Raw genomic sequence first — 7,835 nt, 5'->3', positions numbered from 1 at the left:
CCGCTGTAAACAAAGCAGCGCTGCACTTATGAACTTTAATATGCATTATACAGAAGCAAGATGAATAGAAAAAATACCATCTAAACTTTAACGCGCCGTGTTAAAAACTGGCCGACCAATGAGATTGGCGCTTTTGTTACGTGCCTGGAGCTGCTGAAGTTACAGTAAAACACGACTTGGTGGTGCTCAAGCACAAAACGGTCTTGCCGAGCACACATTGATACCTAACGACAAAGAGGAAGTAAGTAGACCAAGAAGATGCATCGAGGCAAGATGAATGTAGAGCTGCTGGTCTCATTGGTGTCTGAACACAAAGGGCTTTATGACAAACACGACAGCTACTACAAAAATCTCGATAAGAGGGAGTTGTTATGGAGAGGAATTGCAGATGAAATAGGATTCGATGTGTACCGGGGTATTTCTTTTTCATTAAGCGCCATCTAATGTCAGGGAGTGAATTTGCACGTTCACTCGGCTCATCGCCTGCGAAAATCGCTTGGGTATGAACAAAAAAGACGCGTAGAAAAACGTCAGCGATAAGTGCGCGCGATAATCGTCCCGGTGTGTACGAGGCTTAAGTCTGACTATTCTCCAGAATATGAGGCATGTCTTTTTATCATCTGAAACATGCTGTGATTTACATTCCCTTAACAAAAACACAATATGATTTTTACCGTGGTGTTTGGATTATTGCAAAAAATAAGCTCTGTGACCAGCAGAAGTGTATGATACTTATGTTTTGTTCATCATGTTAAGCTTAACAACTGAACACAACATTTATGAATATTGAAGCCTAAATACATTTGGCAGAACTAAAAAGCTAAACATAGGCTTTAAACAAACTACACCATGGTCACATCACTTAGACTTCAACTTCTGTCAACTTTTTTAGTCTTCATTAAAAAATATTTTTTTCCTGAAAGTTTGAGTTAGAATAGTTTGCAAGAGTGTGATTATAAACACAAAGAGACTGTAAAAGCAACTAGTGAGCAGATGAGTTTACCTGTTCAGTGCGATGTTTAATGTAATTGACAACAGCTGTAGTCCCATTTAGACACTTGTTAGCAACCGCCATTTAAGTAAAAGCTGAAAAAGAAAAAAAAAAAAAAATCACAAGAGATTACTGATGCATTTTATGTCATAGAATAAAACGTTAATATATATTGAGCTTGTGTTCACCACAGACATTATTTCAGGCATTTAACAAAAAAACCCATTGAAATAAATAAATAAATAAATAAATAAATAAATAAATTCAGGAAGATGAAACCAGAAGTGGTGAAATGATAGCTCGTTTCTGGGTTTTAGTCTACAAACATATGTCATCCCTGCAGCACTCTATTACAAAAGTGACTTTTTTATTGCGGTTGTAGTGATTTTTTTGCAAAGTGTGAGGAACTGAAATACATGTTTATAGTACTCTGTAACATTTATAAAACAAAATTATGTACTGGTATATTTTACATTACTTCTGAATGTAATAATACAATTTTATTTATACACCGATGAAACGTATCTGTGTTTATTTCCCCTCAACAATTCATTTTTTAACCCGTGAACTTGCCATGTGCGATTTATTTTGAGGAAAATATGGTAGATAGCAACACTGAATTTACACAGCTTAGATTAATAAGAATTCAGCCACAGACTCCTGGAGTTATGAATGATTGAACAGTAACAACAAGGAAACAAAACATGTCAGGAAGCCGTTATAGATTTTTTATGAGGGATTTCCATAATCAGCAGAGTAATTATGATTTGACCAGGGGAGATGTCTATATTTCAGGCCGCTCAATGACTGCTATTGACTGCGGTGAGAGAGTGAAAGAAACGCTCTGCCATCAATTACTGCAGGATCTGTCCATGCTGCTGCTGCTCAAATCTGATTGCGAGTGTGTTTGTGCAGCTAAACTGGAAGAGAGATCCAATACGGCATATTCCTTTCTTTCTGTGTAGGCTTTAAATAAGAAGAAATTGTTATAAAGCTTGATAAAATAAGAGTGCTACTTTACTGAATGTTAGCATGCCTGTGAATCGACCTTACGCTTGCATAACTTATGTTTCAGGCAATATATGGCCAGTTACTTTGCTTATTTTTGATATTATTCTAAGTATGATAAATGTAAATATTTAATGAACAATGGAGTCTTTTATCATAAAAGTAGTGAAGTCATGAATTACAATGATTTCACCAGTTAAAGCTGTAATACAAGGCCTTGAATGTCTTACAGCTTAAGTGCTAATGCATATCACTGTGTTTCAGTGTGGTAAATAAAGACAAAGCACAAACACACACACACCACTCTCTCCACTCTCAAGGATGTGTCTCTTTCACTCGGCCAGTGCAGAACAAAACTCTTGACCTTAACGGACAGTTCATATCGCCATTGAAGTAGGACGTGTGCTGGTGTTTCACTGCCAGAACAAAGCCTTTCACAAGTGCACTTAAAAGCTCACAGTTTGTCTACACTAGTGGTTTTAGTGGCAGTTTGAGACATGTCACACTGCCTGTAATGTGTAAGGGATAGGATGGGAGAAGATGTGTATGGAATTGTACATACAAATCGGTGTTAGTCATACAGGAAGCTATTAGTGACAGTTCATTAAACCAAACTCAGTGTCGCCATGGAAATTTCTATTTTGGGTTTATTCATTTCCTTGTATTTGAGCATGATGTTTTGTTCACTTGCTGTTAGTAATCTGAACATCTATAACAATCTGTACTTTGACTAAACTGATGAAGAAATTCAAAAATTAATCCCACAAAAATAGTCTCCATTTGAATCTGATAATGTCACAATCTGTGATGACGAGGAACGATGGAGATGAGGAATAAACGAAACAGTCTTTAATCCAAGAAACACAGGGTACATCAAACACTGGGAACGGCAGGAAACACATAAACATAAGTAGAACCGACAGAGACAGACTGCACAGACTAGGATTTAAATAAAGGGGATGATTGGGGAAACACAGGTGTATGGGATGACTAATCAAACTAATTAACAAAACAAGGACAGGAACATGACCAAATAAGGGAACAGAAACAGGGGCTCGATGGTGGGCTGAGGGCGAGCCGAGGGGCTGCCAGACGACAGCGGTGGAGAAGGCTGGAGCGGGTGGGAGGGCGGGCATTTGTGAGTCTCCGGGCATTCAAGGCTTAACTCTGGATCGGAAGCCCCCTCTAGGCTGAACGCGGGAACAGGATGGAGCTCAGGAGGAGCGAACACTTGAGGGCGATAACGAGGAGCTGGCACTGGAGGGCGCTCTGGACTGGATTCGGGGACTGGAGCCCTCTCCTCTTCGCTTTGGCACTTTCACCGTGCCATACTCAGCTCACCCTCAGCCGCGGTGCAGGGGGCGAAGCTCCTCTCCGCGCTCACACTACGATGAGAGGCGATCCGTTTCTCGCCAGAATCCACTCCACAAACGTGGTGAAATCTGCTCGAGGACCATCTTCGGACGATGGCGCTCTGCACGCGGTGTTTAGACTGGCGTCATAGAAAACACAGAGCGCGTCGTACAGGTAGCTGGTGGTGCTTGCTAGCAGCTGGAACAGTCTCATATGGTCCTCGGGGGGATGCCGAGGATCCGGGGGGCCAGGGTGGAGCCGAGGGCTCTGGCGACCCAAGACGTAGGTCCGGAGATCTGCGGCGGAGCCAGAGCGACTGAGGACCAAGGTAGAGCTGCCGGGAGGAAGGAGCCCAATAGAGCTGGTGGGACGGAGCGACGAGGTGCAGCGAGAGGAGCAGAGTCCTGAGGCGATGGTGGGTCGACGCCCGACCAAGGTGGCGCCGAATTCCGGGCGAAGGAGGGCATCCATGAGGGAAACACAACGGAAACAAAAACACTGAGAAAAACGAGAAAACAAACAGAGGGGAAAGCACAGAGATAACTGTTTTTGGTCGGTTCTTCTGTCATAATCTGTGATGGTGAGGAACGATGGAGATGAGGAATAAACTAAACAGTCTTTAATCCAAGAAACACAGGGTACATCCAACACTGGGAACGGCAGGAAACACAAGAACATAAGTAGAACCAACAGAGACAGACTGCACAGACTAGGACTTAAATACAGGGGATGATTGGGGAAACACAGGTGTATGGGATGCCTAATCAACTAATTAACAAAACGAGGACAGGAACATGACCAAATAAGGGAACAGAAACAGGGGCAAAACATGACACAGACAGTCCATAATCCTGACAGATAAAACATTATTTTGGGAACATCCTTAAAGGACTTTTTTTTAAGGAAGCTGGTTCACTAAAAGTTTTTTTTTTTGTCTTTCTGTTAAATACAGTGCATTCAGAAAGGATTCGGACCCCTTTATTTTTCCACATTTTGTTATGCTGCATTGTCATTATTCAGCTCAAGTCAGGTCAGTGTTGATTAATTTCAGTTCAATAACAGTGTTGATGTTGCAAAGTTAATAAATTATGAAACAGATTAGATTCAGCTATAAAGCAGGTCTACATAATATTTTCTCTGAAGATGTTTCAGCTCAATTCAGTTCAAGTTTGTAGCTTTAAGAGAGCAACAATGCATTTGTGTTGTTTTATTTCCTTTTTTTGCATTCTTGTTCTATTATTATTATTATTATTATTTATAATCATTTATCATTCATTTTTGGGTGAACTATTCTTTAATTTGTTACTAAAGCAGAGCACTACATTATTTCAACTATGCCACAGTTTGGAATTTGTAAAGACCTATTTATAATTCAAACAAGTCAGTTCTCAAAATATTACACACTGCTACAGATTAAAAAAAAAAAAATTGCCATAACATTTAAAAAACTATAGAAGATATTCTCTGTCATTTTTCAGCTCAATTCAGTTAAAGTAACCGTGTATTTTTGTTGTTTTATTTCCTTCATATTTTACATTTTTTATTATTATTATTATTATTATTATTATTTATAATCATTTATCATTCATAATCATTTATATAATTTACCATTTAATCATTTATTAATTTATTAATTTGAGGGGTTTAATGAAATGTTTGTCTTCATGAATAAGAAATAAGAGGGAATATTGCAATTTTAAAGGTCTTATGAGTTGTTGTTGTGAAGCAGTTTGGTATAACAACACTGTTTGGAGCACAAAGTCTGAGCACTGAAATATACACAACTAGTTTATCATTTTTTTTACATAAAATTGACATAACTATTATACTACTATACTTGAGTTATACTAATATTACTGTGCCACCACCCATCTTTTTCTTTCCCTATCTCATTCTCACATTGAGAGATTCACGAGTTATGAGCTCAAACACACCAGAGACATTTATATAAGCGATATATCACACATGCTATTTTTTCACTTCCTTTCACAAACAATAGGAAAAACATACTTTACGTGTTTGTATCCATATGTTCTGTATAAATGGCTGCATACACTTTCTCATACACAACTTCTTTTTTTTAAGTTATACATAATCAGATTAATAAATAATAATCAAATAATCAGATTAATGGTCAAGAAATATAGACTGTTCATTTTTTCTGATTTTTAAACCATGACCAAATATGTAGTTCTACACTCTTGCAAAAAGTACTAACATTAAAAGAAGAGCTGAAACAGTTAAAAATGTAATCATACTCAGGCCATCCAAAATGTATATGAGTTTGTTTCTTCATCGGAACAGATTTGGAGAAATGTAGCATTCCATCACTTGCTCACCAATGGATCCTCTGCAGTGAATGGGTGCCGTCAGAATGAGAGTCCAAACAGCTGATAAAAACATCACAATAATCCACAAATAATCCACTTGACTCTGCATTCTGATGGCACCCATTTACTGCAGAGGATTCATTGGTAAGCAAGTGATGCAATGATGAATTTCTCCAAAGAAACAAACTCATCTACGTCATTTTCAGCAAATTTTCATTTTTGGGTGAACTATTCCTTTAATTTGTTACTAAACTAAAGCGCTACATTATTTCAACCATGCCACAGTTTGGAATTTATATGGACCTATTTATAATTCAAACAGGTCAATTCCCATAATATCACACATTGCTACAGATAAAACAAAAAATAGCCATGACATTTCAAAATGTTGTGTCCATACAAGTGGACACAACATGAAACATGAAAGCGAATTCACAAAGAAGGAATTTGCCAAGTCAAAGTACAGATCTCAATCCATCTGAATCAAATCACATTTAAACACTGACGTTTTGCACAAGCACAGACAGAACACTAATGGCAATAAAACAGTAAGAATAACTTGTTAAAATTTCACCTCGCTACATTTGTTATTTGTATTTGTTATCTGTTTACATGCTCAGGCCACGTAAGATCTGTCCTGTGTCTCCACTTAACTGTCCTATGAAAATAAAGGAAAAAAGTCTCCAAACCAACAAAAATAATAGGTATAATTTCCCCACTTTAACCTTTACAATGAATAACAGCTAATTTTTCACTAAAGGTCATGCAATGTTATATAGTAACTCATCTTCAGCAGGCATGCGTTGTGCTTTCATACTGACAGTGTTTCAGCTATGTGAAAGAAATTTGGCTCTACAGAGAAAGTAATGTGAAAATAATGTAAAGGGTTGCCATTATCAAATGAAAGTGATTTCCTTTGAGAATGACCATAGATTATGAAGTGGCTATCAGGAGTTGGCCAGAACTGTTGCATACTTAATCGCTATGACATGAAAGGAAACAAATGTAATCTAAATGGTAATTAATCTACACAACAAAATGCAAGCTCTGGCAGGCAGCCACTCCTAGCACCATGTTCATGCCAATGCATGTCATGTTAAAAAAAATCTTCTGACTTTGTGGAAATAAACACATTCTATCATAAAGGTAATGTATGCAGTTTCTGTGCTATTATTGTTACCTAGCGGAATTACAAGAATAACAAATATTTTCAAACAACCTTTGCAAACGCCCCTTACACTAATCACACCCTTACAATTATTCTTATCCTTTCAATATCTTAATATTTTATATGGGGCTTGACAGAAAAGAGCTAACGTGTGGCCAAAACTTGAGTTTAGCTGACCTATCAAGAAGAAACTCTACAAGTTCGGCGTCTCGATTAAAACCAAAACATTCCATCAAATCCCTTCATCTTGTAAAAGCACTGCCACTGTTTACTCTTGTTTTACCCATCTCTGAGTATTTTGGCAAGTTTTTCTTTTTTTTTTAAATTTTCTTCTGTAACCGAATCATAATTTCTTTTCCAATGTAATTCGTCAAAGCCAACTTCCCACACTGGCTAAACAACCCTGAGGCTCAGCCTTCTACAGTAGCCACACGCCCAAACCCTCGCAATTGGTTGAGCAGGAATGATTGACGGATCCGAGTGGACCATTCTAAATTTCTGGATGGTCCTGGGAGGCTCAATATTTACATTATTGGGGGAGATAAACCCTCGATGGCATACTTGTAGTAGTCACAATAAACTGTGTTAAAATAATGTATTTTGACCAAAAACAAAACTTCACCTTTAAGAGAAATGTACTTTTTAATTAGTTTCGACTTGGAGATGTTTTAATTACACATTTTAAATAGCAGATTCTGGCAATCATATATAAATATATATATATACAGGGGTGCACATAAGTGGTACTCAGGTGCGCATGCACGACCAAAATAAAAAATGCGCTGTGTAAATAAGTTCTGACAGCGCATTTGCGAACCGATATGGTTGAAAGCTGTTAATGCACAATTACCATTTTAGATCGACAAACTCTAATACTGTATAGGGTTTCTATTCAAACTGAATTGAAAATGGCAGCGCGTAGCCTAGATTTATTTGTCTAAGCACTCTTATGAGAACCAGGCTGAAAAACTTATGTGCACCCCTG

This window comes from Sinocyclocheilus rhinocerous, unplaced genomic scaffold, assembly GCF_001515625.1.
Source record: "Sinocyclocheilus rhinocerous isolate Xijiao unplaced genomic scaffold, SAMN03320098_v1.1 scaffold2047, whole genome shotgun sequence".
In the NCBI taxonomy this organism is placed as follows: Eukaryota; Metazoa; Chordata; class Actinopteri; order Cypriniformes; family Cyprinidae; genus Sinocyclocheilus; species Sinocyclocheilus rhinocerous.
This window is presented reverse-complemented; position numbering follows the sequence as displayed.